The sequence below is a fragment of the Amphiprion ocellaris genome, chromosome 20, assembly GCF_022539595.1.
Source record: "Amphiprion ocellaris isolate individual 3 ecotype Okinawa chromosome 20, ASM2253959v1, whole genome shotgun sequence".
NCBI lineage: Eukaryota > Metazoa > Chordata > Actinopteri > Pomacentridae > Amphiprion > Amphiprion ocellaris.
The window spans coordinates 9740404-9754657 of NC_072785.1; positions in this window are offsets into that span (position 1 = coordinate 9740404).

Below are 14254 nucleotides of genomic sequence, written 5' to 3' on the forward strand. Positions count from 1 at the left end.
AGTGACTATTGAACTGAAGCTTGATTTTAAAAAATGATCTCGCAAATCAAATCACAAAATCCATCAGAATAATTACAATTAGTTGTTTTTTCCTCAAATCATTTAGCCCCACTAATCTGTATTTTTATATTAAGAATCAGTCAAATTCACAGATAATCCACCAGACTCTGTTGTTCACTCACAGTAGTTCATTTTCAGAGGCAGCTGTTTTCAGCAACATAATCTCAAAGGCTGCCCATAAACTTCCTGTCCAGGATCAAACCGCACACTGACAAAGTTGCTGGTGGACAATGAGAGTTTGTTTAGGTCAAAACAAAGACACAAAGGATTAAAACAGCAGAGTGAATATTGGAAATACATCCATCAGGTGTCCAGCTGCTACATCCACTTCAAATGTTACAGATATATGCCAGTGTTGTGTTTACAGATTGTCAGGCCAAGAAAACATCTGTTAATTGTAACCAAACCTGGTAAAAAGTTTTTTTTTTTTTACCTTGTTAACATGTCCATATGGTGTTTTTATATCAGGAGCAAAATGAGCAGAAAGCACCGTGGCTCAGAATTTCCAATTTAAAACTACAGTCTCAAAAGTATGAACTTAGACTTCATACATTCATTTCACACCCAAGGAACTATTTTTTTTTTTTTTTTTTACCTTGCAGGGTTGAATTTTCTATATCATTATTCTTCTTTTGAATCAGTTTTCAACTGAAGCATGTGTGACTGAGTCAATCACACATTACAAACTGCCATTGTTTGAGTTGTAGGTGAGCTGGTGTGCTCGAGCTGCAGCGAGAAACAGAGGGGTGAAGAAGGACTTCATAGACTGACGTATTGTATAGAAAGCAAAAACGTAAAGCTACAACTAAGACATTTCAAGACAGAAATGAATTTTTTCATTGAAATCAACTTTAAAAAAAATCTAACTTTGATACATGTAAATGGTTTAGACTAAAGGGATTTTGACCAAAGCAGAGCTACTGTTACTGGGAAATCAGAAAAATGCATTTGGGTAAAGGACCCAAGTGCAAACGTGTGGCAGACAGGGTGTGGTAAGCGAATGGAGAAACTTTCTGGAAGAGCAACTGGTGAAACCAACAAAAATTGGTTGTTGATCGAGGGATAAATCTTAATTTATAGTCCAAGTGAAATCTAAATAACCTAATCTCAGACAAAAAACTCGAGAAAACAAAAGTACAAACCAGCATGAGGTAGAGTCCACATTGACAAACATGAGATGAGTGAATATGAGGGTAGCAAACAGGTGGAGAACAAGCAGGAAAAGCAGGGTTGCAGACAAAAGAGTAAGCAGGACAAACTGGCAAAGAACAAAGGAAGATGTGGGAATATATGCATTTATATGCCGAGGGATTCACAAGATTGAGGTGAAATCCGGACTATCAAAAAAGGATGGAAAACAGACAAAGCAAGAAAGTAAAACAACAAGAGACATACAAGGACAGGGATCTTTTCAAAATAAAATAGGATATAAACCCGACAAAGCCCAAGACTATGATAGCTACTTCCATCCATCCATTATCTATATTCTGCTGAAATCCTCTGTAGGGTCGTGGGGCGGCTGGAGTCTATCCCAGCTAACTCAGTGCGAAGGCAGGGGACACTCACACTCACATTCACACCGACAGACAATTTAGAATCACCAATTAACCTCAGCATGTTTTTGGAGGAAGCAGGAGAACCCAGAGAAAACCCACGTGTGCACAGGGAGAACATAAAACTCCACACAGAAAGACTCCAGCACAGATATTGCAGGAAGAAACTATTTTGATATAGATTGGATATAAATTTGAAAGGTTGACTATAATCCAGGGCTTTAAATCACCCAATATCATCTGCACGGTAAGCACACAGTAAATGTTAGCAACAAAACCCTTAGCTTCCCAAGAAAACTCAACTTGATTAACTGGTTAAAATAGTTCAGATAATGTGGCACCTGGATTGTTTACAGCCTGTCAGATAACTTGTCTTTCCCCGTCTGTTCTCACATCTCAGCAGTCACTTTGATGAGTACAAGGTTATCATAACTGATGGAAATGATAGTCATAACTATAAAAACAGTGCCCAAGTTGCACTAAATCATAATTATGCTTGGGGGTACGCAGCTGGTGGCATATGGCCATGCTCTTTAATTGCTTTGAGTGCAGAGTAGCTCAAACGCAAAGCCTGAACTGTACAGCCTGTGTGCTCGTATATATTTTACCTCCACAAGCTTTATGGGTAACTTGGGTAACTTTGGTCATTGCCTGCACTTTTCTGTGATATTACATATCATTATTGCTCTGGGATTCATATAACAAAGTTATTCTAATTAAGTCTCTTCAGTTATTATGCTGTATGTCAACCTCAAGATGACTCAGAACCTTGCTGACCCTCTTTGACGACGCTGCACTTTGATCATCATCACTTCCCATCCATCTCTGCCTTGATCTGCCCCTCATTCACTCTCTTTCTTTCGTTTTCAGTCTTTTTGCCACCACTTTTTTCTCTGTGAGTGCTGGCTTAATTGAACGCGGCAGTTGTCTCCTTTTAATTTCAGAGCTTGCTAATGTCATTAATAATGTATGGATATTCTAATTAGAGTCTGCCCCAGTCGCTTTACGGTGTAAACACTATTGATCATCTGTTAATTAAGTTTTAAATATCATTGACGGGACGTGGAATCGGAGGCAAATATGAACATTTTCATCAAGCCTTTCCCATGCAAGCGTTCGATGCTCCAAAATCTTACACTAATTAAAAAATGTTGCTGATCCATTCTCTCGGTCCATTTCTGTCTCAGAGTGGTGCTTTCAATGCCACCAGTGACACAAAAAGCACACACAGGTAGAGGATAAACAAACACCGATCCACGCACACACAACACCCTACACGCAATACAGAGGGCATAACAAAATAGTGCTTGTCGGCTGTAGATGCCATACAGTTTTCAAGATGAACTAGATCCAGGAGAATTTACAAACATAGCCAGGAGACATAAAAAGCTTCCAATCTTACTGTTGCGCATAACAGCTGGTCTTGTAACACTGAAGGATTAGTCCCCAACGCTACAAGAAAGTCAGCGCCATACCCTAAGATCCATCTTATGACGCAACAAACCGATATAATACGCGCCAACACTGGGACGCAAACATCAGTAAACACCGAAAACGCGAGCAAACAAGTGCGCATGCATGAATAATCAAAGGCAAAATTGAACACATATGTACAAATTTGCATAGAGAAGTGCAGGCAGTTAAAGCCGCAAACAGCTAAGAGGGAGTAGGCTTCTCTGGGACTGGGGGCAGAACCCGCTGCATACCAAACAGGCAGGTACAGATGGCGACCTCAGGGCTAAACACACCCCAAGGGCCTGTATGCAACCGAGTGCATGTGTGTGTGTTGGGAAAGTGAGGTGGAGCAGCATGTGGTGAGAAAAAAAGAGGAAAAGGTCAAGTGCTTGTCCAACTGCTACCAGCCACTCCCTCCTCCTTGTCTCCTTGTCCGTGTCTTCATTCTTCTCTCCATTCTTGGCTACGGCTCACACTTTCTCTCTAATAAATTCTTCCACGTTGGCATTACAGACCTCGAGCCGACACAAACACACTGATGGGAGCCGGTGTAGCTTAGACAGACACACAATCAACAAAAGGAGCGAAATATAATCCTCACACCCACCTCCATGATTAGCTTTGCGGGGCTTCTTGTATTTCGATGTGATTACTGTCAGTCAATTGATACATTGCTTTTAATATTTGAGCAGTTTTGGAAAGTTTCATGGAATTGCACATTAGCTGGTTAAATGAAATTTAGTTTCATTTATTCTGGCTGACTGCTGCACTCCATGTTTCCAACAAGAATCATGAAGGTGTAACTTGTTCCACCCAGGTGCAACAGAGCAAATACCATCAGGAAGACACCCGCCAAGCAAAGTCAGTAAACAATTACACGATCCTGAGAATTTTTTTAATTAGCAAAAATAATTAAAAAGCACTTGCGTGGGTTTATCTGAGATGTGTGCAGCTGCTGAGTGAGCCTCAGAGCCTCTCAGATGTCACCAAGGTAAGCAAGGAGAGCGTTTGGAAAGCATGTCGTGCCTCCATCGCAGGCTCTTGTTACAGTTTCTCATGCAGTTTGTCGTGTGAATCCTAAAGCGGTGGAAATCTCACACTGGACTCTGTTCACATTTGATGGAACACCTAAAGAAACAGGCACCGTTGCTGTTAGTGGAGGAATGGAAAACCCTTAGTGACACTCTGGCAGAGACGCCGCCATGCAAAATCAGAATGCTTCAATTTCTTTTATTATACTGAGTTAACACCTGTACTAGGGGGGTACCGGTACGTTGATTTTTGTGAGAAAAATCAACACATTGGCACTTTAGTCAAATACAAGCAAATTGCACAATATCTGAGCACACAGTGAGACTATACAGACTGTTGGGGATTTTTGATACGGTTGTGTTACTGGCTCCTCACCTTTGGGAACAGTGGAACATCTGTTAGATGTATTTTCCTATAATGACATCTCCCTTGTACGGCAAACCATTTTAACGTTTAGTAGCTGACTAAAAGGAATTAAAGTGACAGGTACCAACAACATCATTTTGACTGACCTTAATAAACTCTGACAAGTCTGAATTTTTAATCAAGCTATCTCATTGTGACTGGTCAAAGCATGCATCCATTATCTATACACCACTTGGGACGCAAACCGAGAGATAAGTACATTATTGTGACCAGTTTAAACTTAATTTAAGATATCTTGGATATCTTGAATTGAGGAGAATTAAATATATATCTTGAACTAAAATTATAGTTAGTCAAAATTAAACTGTATTTAAATCTGGAATTACAACCAGTCATTTTCCAGCACAATGTAGATATGTATAATAAGAAACTCCATATATGTGAATGGTAACAGTGATTTTATTTGTCCTACGAAGAAAGGCATTGTGGATATCTGAAATATTCTTTTTGACTAGATGGAACTGAATATATCCAGTCTAGCTATTAAATGTTAAAACTGCTTCCTGTACCCTTGCAGGTGTGTATAAACACCTCCAAACGCTATAGCGACCTGCTATTGTGTTGCACTGTAGTTCAATGTTGCCCAAATGTTGCCACTTTGCGTGTTTTCCGGCCGACACCAGTAATTGCACATCATTCTTCACCTTCCATAACAGGAAGATTCGTTTCCACACTGCCACTTTTTTTTTTCTTTCTAAATTTCAGTTTCATGAAGTTTCCTCTCAAGGCTGCATCTGAGGAAAGCGAGTTTAGAACCTGTTTTTTAGTTGCCAGGGAGACGAGCTTTGGTGAGGTGCATAGAAACATTCAGTGCTATGTACTGTACAGTAACTGTCTGACTCTGGTTCATGGCGAGTTCGTGCAGTTTTTTTGTGCTCCTCACGAGGCCTTGTTCCATTCTTTTTAAGAAAGTGGCGTTTTTGCTGGAGGAGTCGGTTTCATTATCGTCTCTCATGAGCTGGAATCCTGTACGCCAGAAAAAAATGTGTCTTTTTCCTGCAGACAATTCTCACTTGAGATCGGTGTAAGATCATGCACAGAAGTTAGTTACAAGAGTTTTACTGTTGAATGATACTGCAGAATGGTTCAACCATGGTAGTCTCCTTTATCCAAGGTTGAGGTGCTCACAATGAACAGCTTCTGAGGAAGAGGATGTACCAGACTGCTTGTTTAGAAAGCACTGGGGTTGCAGCAGAATGTCAGGTATTGTTCAGCACTCGCAAACCCCCGCTGATGTATTACGTTCATTTTGTAAAACAAGGCGGTTAAATGCCGCTGATTATTCCTTTAAGAGATGTGCGGCCTTGGGCGCTGAGGACATCAAAGGACTTGGAACAAGCCAGTGATCTGTTGCATGCTATTCATGGACCACACAGACACTTCAGTCCTCTACTTCTAAGACTTAACAACTTACTTCATGCATGTGGATGTTGGCCCTGACTAAAATGAAAAACCTCGCCTGTGAACAGTGAGACTGAACACTGACTATGCAGTTTATATTTAACTGTGATAGCTTGCGTAGATTTTACATACGTAGATTATTGCAATTACTTTCATTATTACTGTTATTTCCTTTTCTAAAAGAAACTATAATGCTATTTTTTATAATAATATTTTAAATGAGAACATAAAAGGCATCAAAGCTTTAAAATGGAGTTCCAGCTGATTGTTCAGCTGTCTGCTTCGCTGCTTTACTGTTTTGGTTCGCTCCCACTGCTCTCAGCTGGCAGCGGCTGCAAGCTGTTTTCAGAGAAAAGGCTTTAAAAGCCACCGTGCGCTACCTGCTCAGCACCGAACGACAGACAGACACAGTTAGCATGAAGGTATGTGGAGCATTTAGCATCTTTAAGAGTCAGTGTGACGGTTCAAGAAACAGGACTCAATCGCACGACACAGGAGAGCAGGAAAAAGTCCAAACTTCAAGTCTTTCTTTTGGAGCCAGTGGTCATAGAAAGGTGGGCAGCCAGTGGGGCAAAGAAATCCAAGAAAGAGCAGGCAGAAGGTAGAAAAACAGAGACAAGCAAAATACAAACAAGGCAGACTTACTGTGAACAGACAGCTGCAAAAATACAGCAGATACACAAGAAATATGAAATTTGAAAAGAATTCAAAGACAATATGGCAAGTGACGATATACATGAGGCACTATTACGGTAGCAGGGCTCAGGTGAAACTAGTGAAGGTGGAGCAGGCAATCAAAAGGTGGAAAAATCACAAAGGCAGGAAGTAAAACCAACAGACAAGGAAAGAAGTAAAACAGAAACACAAAATCATGACACTCAAATATTGGAGCTGTTAGAGACCAAAAAGAGCTAAAAGAAGCACAACTTGACGGATGATGTTTAGCATATACATAAGCAACAGTTTGAAAGCAAGTTCACCTTACTAATCTAAACGAGCACTAATTAGGAATTGTGCTGCTGGTAGCAGCTCATTAGGGATGAACAGTTCATTGAAATCGGAAAATGTTGCAATATATGAATGAAGCATTTTGGTGATGTCCCAGCCTGCAAATCACGTACAAAAGGGAATGTGCTTGTTTAGTGCAGAACACAGGATTGTCTCTCACAGCATTGGTTTATTTTTGGTGCATTTTTAAATAAGACCTGTAGAATGAAGCTATATCGATATAATAGTATGATTTTAAGCTTAGATGTGGCTCATTTTCCTCATCAAACTGCCCTGCATGTAGAATTTCTTCCTGTTGAAAAAGTTGGAGATTCTGTTATTACAGTTTCTGGCTCTGATAAATGGCATAATTTTGCCTTTTTTTTCTTTCGTTTTTTAAGATAACACGCCTTTTAAATCCATTGGTGGGTTTTAGGGGTACTGAGGGATAAAATAAATTCCTCTCTCTATGATATACTTCTTTCTCAGTAGACAGTTTTTGGCTTATCACGGCAGGAAAAGCACAGCTGTTCCGGATGACGTTAAAAATGACTCCATTCTGTTCAGTTGAGTCGGCTCACTGTAATGAACCAGGAACCGGGACACTTGATGGAACGGAGCCATGACTGTCCATCACAAGTATCAGCCTACTTGTTGTCGCTATCTGAGCGTATTTCTCCTTATCTTGAGGTTTCTGTTCTTCCTCCGAGCTGCTCTCGCCGCATTAAATGCAGCATCTGCTTAACCTGACAGACTGAAACTTTGCTCACTCCTGAGTCAGGCCTGATGGATGACAAAATCAATAACGGTGAAGGGAGGGAAAGAAACATTATATTGCCAGCTGGGGCATAAGTGAAGAGATAACAACTTTTTCCTCCCTCCCGGTTTTCCATGATGGCTTGTTGGACTCAGGTGTGAGTGACTTTATTGATTGGTGATGTCACATTAACCACCACTGCTTCTCCCTGTGGGCTTGTTTTATTTGTTCCATATTTCTACCAATGCCGAAGGCTTTTGGCTCAACAGACTGACGTGTGCAAATACTTTTAATTAGTGAAACCACTTTAAGTCATGGCTTTTTATCAGTGGCAATTATTTGCAGTTTTTTTTCTTTATTAGAAACTTCACTGAGCTGTGTGATTGCAGTTAGATTTCATCTGTAATGTTGATTTCATTCAAATGTGGGCCCGATTATTAATCAAGGGAAGGTTTTTCCATGCAGTGCATACATGCCTTTTCTCTAAATAAGGTTGATCATTAAAGGAGGATTCCAGTTTATTTCAACTTGCTGTATTTCCTATTAATGTGCCTCTGGGAGTAACTTTGCACTTTCAACGTCTGTTCTAGAGATCCGAGGAAACGTGAAGTCGCACTAAACAGTTGTTCTAACAGCACTGGAGCAAAAAAGTCTGACCAGAAGTAAACACTAAACTTGATGAATATTAATGTGCTAGCATGTCTCCCCAGATGGAGATCCCTAATGCAGCGAGGAAAATGGCAACTCCAGGTGGCTAATTTTTGGGTTTACTGTTGGTCAGGCTCGAAAATACACTTTTGAAATGTTTCGTGTAAATCATGCAAATCAAGTTTCTTGCTTAGCTGCAGGGGGTTTGTACCTTTTTTGAGTCTCGCAACTAGACGTGGAAGCATCTCAAAGCAGGTTTACAAAAACTCAGGGATTCTTTGTTACTTGTGGAGCTAAATGCATGGTTGTTGAAATTAACATACTTCCCCTGTTTGATTACAGAACTACAATTTATAGATTGTCTTCTAAAGAAACTCTTCAAACGTTTCATGCAATTCATTGCTCTGCTGTTTGTTTTGCAGTTGGTTTGCATTTCTTTCGTGGATATTTATGTCGGCTTCTACTGCTAACACCTGTGGACAAGTACAATATGTGATCCTCCTCTTATATCAGTGTAAAGGTTACAAAATCAACACGTCTTACGGTCTGCTTCCACTCCAATCTGTTGCTTGAATTTGTTGGACAAACTGATCTCAATCACTGTTTTTAGGAGTCTTGTTAAATAACTTTTAATTGTACATACTTCTGCTTAATTTATTTGTGCACAAAGAAAGCCACTCTTTTTATTTTGTTTGTTTTATGATTTCATTCCATCCGCATTTTATGCTACAAGTGTCTTCTGGCACTTGTCAGGCTTGAACTGTAAAAAGAATTTATTCTAAATGTCATGTCTGATAAAATGAAGGTTAAACCAAATAAAAATGAAAAATTCTGCCAAATTATTGGAAAATATACAAGGTTGAAACAAACCGAAACTGTCCTATTTATTTTTTCTTTTATTCAGTTGGTTAAAAAAAATTAAGAATATTTAGGGATTTGGGTTTTAAAATAGTTTTCAGGAGTTTATTCATTAAATTTATGCTTAACTAACAGGCGAATTACAAGGCTGTTATGTGTTTTAATGGATTATATGCACAGTTTATGAAATCAAAATCTCTTTAAATGTACAGTGTATGTATCCTTAATTTGTACCATTTGCACATTTGTTCGATTCGGGTGTTAATTTATGGGTTCGCCCATTAACATGAAGGTGATCAATGGAGCTATGTGCTGATTCAAAGTTTCTTGAGGGGATAAAAACCATTAAAACTGACTGAAAACCATGACAGACATCCCTTAAATTATTCTTTGAAAAGGCCTTATTCCGTCAGTTGTTGTTTTATCAATTTTAGGCAGTTATAGTAGAAAAATATAGTATAAATCCTTTAAAATACCATAACTCCATCGTTATTGACTTTATTAGTGCCATTTTAATGTATATCATTAGGAGTTCAGGATTGTTGCATCTTCTCACAGAAAAATGGCTGAATTAACTGTTTTTACTTCTTTCATCTGCCTCAACCTTATAAAGTCTAAACTCAGTCACTTCAACTCCTATTCCAAGAACTTAATAATGAAACCTCCAAGTTTACCTGCTGTTTTGTTGCCCACCAGTAGGAGGAGCTGTTGTTGTGGTAATAATGAAATCACCTTGACTATCCAATTGCCCTTTTTTCCCTCCTGCATGTAGAAGTACAGTAAATGTTGACAGGGCCTTTCTCAGGAACATCCTATCTAACCAGCAAATCTTAATTCCCAGAACACAAACACTACTAGTAAGCAGTCTAAACTTTTGGGCTCAGGTTGCATAAAATGTCAACTAATGGAAAAGTTGTGTGTTTGTGTGAGTCTCGCGGTGCGTGTTATCCTTTGTGTGAAGCTGTGGGACGGCGCAGGTTGACACAGTGCAGAGCAGCATGGGAAACACGGCGGCCTGCTGGGCTTGTGGGTTCAGACAAGCGTGGGGCAAACCGGGTCGGACAAGAGACATCACAGACAGAAAAACAACGAGATTAGGAACCAGGCCTCCTGCTCTTTACGCAGGGACAGAGCGAGTCTGACCCAGAGCTGCAGGCCGACACAACAGGTAGTAATACCCACAGTTCCATATACGATCTAAGAAATCATGGTACCAATTTGATGCACTGTAAAAAAAAATTACTATAAAAATGCAGTTAGATTCTAACAGTATTGTGCAGTTGTTCCAAATACTGGAAAAACTGTAAAATATGATGTTTTTTCTTGATGAAAAATTAGTAGAACACTCCACATAGCACAGTTTAGAGTAATAATCTGATTTCAGCAGCTTAGAGTATTCTTGCTAACTTTACACTGATACCCTAAGATAGGGCATTTTTACATTACCTAAAATTATTTTCCATGGTTTCTACAATTTGCCCTACATCCCTGATTTTAAATAAATGTACCCAATCCATAAAAGTTTACTAACATTACCCTAAATTGAGTATTGTTGTAGTTTTTTTTTTTTTTTTTTTTTTTTTTTTTAGCGTTATATGCATTTCTATATGTTAAACCATGTTGGTAGATAAACTGTGGATTATATAGATTAAAGAGACATTTTTTTAAAATAATATTTGTCTACAATTCAAAGTTTATAAATTTAAAAGAAGAAAATGTTGTGTTATGATTAATGCTAAATACTGTAGCAACACAATACAGAATTTAATTGGAACATATCCTAAGTATGAAATAGTAAATCTTATATTCTACTGTAATCAGTTATACAGTAATTAACGAAACAGTTGTTTTACTGTAAACTTGACATTCTGCAGTGGAATGCAGTCATAACTGAACACTGTAAAAATACAGTAAATATTGGCAATTTTGCAAATAATTTTGCAAGAAAACTTGTGCTGCCTTTTTCAAAAGGAATATATCCTGCTCATCTATGTACACTATATCCTCGTCATTAATAAACAAATTTGAACAGATTAGATGGTAACTAATTACTTTTCTGACCGATCACATCAGGGCTACATAATTTATTCAGTGCTTTCACATTTTTCTTCATAATACCATTGGCTTATATGATGCTGTTTTTTGTTATTTAGTAGAACATTTTACATAAAGTGAGTGATAAATGGGCCAGCTAACCAAATCCTGACTTCTTACCACTTGTCCTCTGCTACTCTGGGACACATCTTCAGATTCCTGTTGCTCTCCTGCAGCCCAGCTCCTCTGCTCCTCTTTGCTGCTGCTGTTACTACGACTGTAACTGTGCAGTCGAGGCTCTGGGACGATCTGCCCGAGGAAATCAGGTCGTCTGAGTCAGTGACCTCCTTAAAGTCCCTTCTTGAAGCAGGATTTTATCTGAGAGCCTTTCACAATTTTGCTTGAGTTTTAATTTCCTTTGAACCGTCATGCAGTGAACAGGTTTTTATACACTGAACTGAATCTAATCCTGATGACTGCTGACCTTGTGAATCACTTTGTATCGTATATTTTTGGCAAAGCGCTCCGTAAATAAAGGTTATTATTATCTTATTATCACAGAGTGGCTTTGCTACTGTTACTATTTAGAGGCAGCACTTTAAAATGTGTTTGTTTTTTTCTTCGTTTTTTTTTTCCCATGCAATATTTACTTCATGTTTTCTGTCAGTGTTGCAAACATGGTCCTTATTCTTCCTAATGTGCTTAATTTATTTATATATTTCCCAGCATGCAATGAAAGACGCAGCAAAAATCTGAAAAAGCCCAACGTTAAGGATGGTCACTAAATTATTTAACTTAAAAGTTTCTGTAAAAAGTGCACAAAATTGTTATTTTAACATAATCTAGTGGTTTGCTATTGTGCAAAAGAGGCTAAGTAACATTTAATATTTTTTAAAAAATGTAGGAAATGCAAAGATGCAAAGTGGCAGGTTGTCATAAATGCTATGTAATGTTGGTGCATTATGTAGCATCATGAAGGTACTGGGCAGGTAAAAATGTTAATGGAAACACTTGCTATTACTCAGATGGACACTGACCTCAGTTCAGCAGGTCTGGACTTCTATCAGTCGCCTCAGCCTTCATCAATGAACTCATCTCTTTAATTCAACCCCTTCTCTTTCTTCAATTCCCCTCATCTGGTGTCTCCTCGTTGCTTTCCTCAGCTCTCCACTTTTCTTCTCTCATTCAAGACCACCTTCTCCTTCTCTACTACATTACACCAATTATCCAACTAACTCTCTGTCTCCTCTGCTCTCACAGACCTTTCTTAATTCAAGTCATTTTTACATCGTCACGTCCACTGTTTACCTAGTATTTATCTGGAATTTTCTCAAACAGATGGTTTACTGGTTATGCAATGCATTTATCCATGTCAGCGTGAATATGTCAGAAGTGCTCTGCACATGTTGCGGCTGAATTCAGCATTCTCCCTCAGAGGAATCACACTGATCCTCTTCGTAGAAGGGGGCTGATGTAAAATTTTTATCAGGTGCAAGCAGAATCTGCTGCTGTTGTCGTTCCAATGAGCCATGGGCATTTCGTTTTGTTTCGATGAGGGTTTTTTATTTGAGGAATAATACAGAACAAACCTGATAACACCGATGCCCAGCTGTCCATGAATGCTGAGGAGAGGTCTTAGGGTGAATACAAAATGACTTAAGATTCACTTAGGCACGTTTTCTTATCATAAACTAACATTTAAAGCCTTTTCGTGCTCATGTCTAAACACATTTTAGTAGAGCTGTGTTTCCACTCAACCTGAGTGTAATTTTTAAGTTAAAATAGGATATATAAAGGTTTTGCTTGCAAGAGATTTGGTGGATTCAAAGGGACATTCCTTTGATTTTTCTTTTGTTAATTGTTTGGGAAATTTGGATGAAATTTGCATTACATTTGGGCCGAAACGTGTGTCGAGCTCAGGTAAGATTGCAGAAGCAGTTCCTTCTTCTAGTCCCTTTCAGAAATACTCTCTTTTCTGTTAATCTGACAGCAACTGAACACGAGGAACTTTTGTTGTGACAGCAATCTTACAAGGTCGGACTTAGTAACATTTCAGTATCACTTTCATGGCACAAATGACAGTACTTTGAGTTGTGTGAAGTGACTTGGGGAAGGCTTTTTCCACATTTTAGCACCAATATTAGTCCAGAAACACTTCATAGAGTGCAAAAGACACAGTTTGCAAGACAAAAATAATAAAATTACACTTTGTCATCCATTATAAACTGAACTGTCCATAATAATCGAATTTAACTGCAATGAAGACAGAGGCTGTAACAGGTCAGATTGGAAATAACAGATAATAAAAGTAATCCAGGTTTTGACAACAACATTAACATGAGCTGAAGTGTAGTTTGTTGCTTCAGGCTGTTTGTAAGAAGCTTTCCTCTGAGCGTATTAAATACTTGAAGCATCAAAAAGCAGCAGGATCCATAAAGGCATGTCCAAAGAGAGAGAGAGCCTTCACACACAGTACAACAGTGGAAGCTTAATTCATTATCTTTCTAAATCATCCCCAACATGGAGATAGGATCAGTCTTATAGGAAGTCACACTGTGACAGAATCACATTTTGTAAGCTGCAGGTAAATCATTTGTTACATAGCATACATAATTCAGGTTGAAGGAATATTTTTTATTGTATGGTTTGTAAAGTAGTTATAAATTTTTAGACTATTGTCACACTTGGACAGAATTTTCAGTGTGTTCAGAAAACCATAAATAATGAGGTATTTGGACAGTTTGATAGGATTCCTATTTTTATTAGTCTATTATTAGGCTATACATATTTTCTAATATACTGTCCAGTCTTTTGTGTATGACAAACAATGCTCTCTCCATTGCTGTTGTGGCTGACTGTCTACATGAATCTATGGTCGACATTAATATTAAAGTGACCTACGTCTCAATGACAGAAAGCCATCATTTAACAAACTGATGAGGCAGCAATGTTACGTCCATCTGAAAAGAGGGTTTATGTTATATTAGGTGTCAGGAGGCTATTTAACGCCTAGTTTTGCCGATTTTTAAAAAGTGCTTTCTTT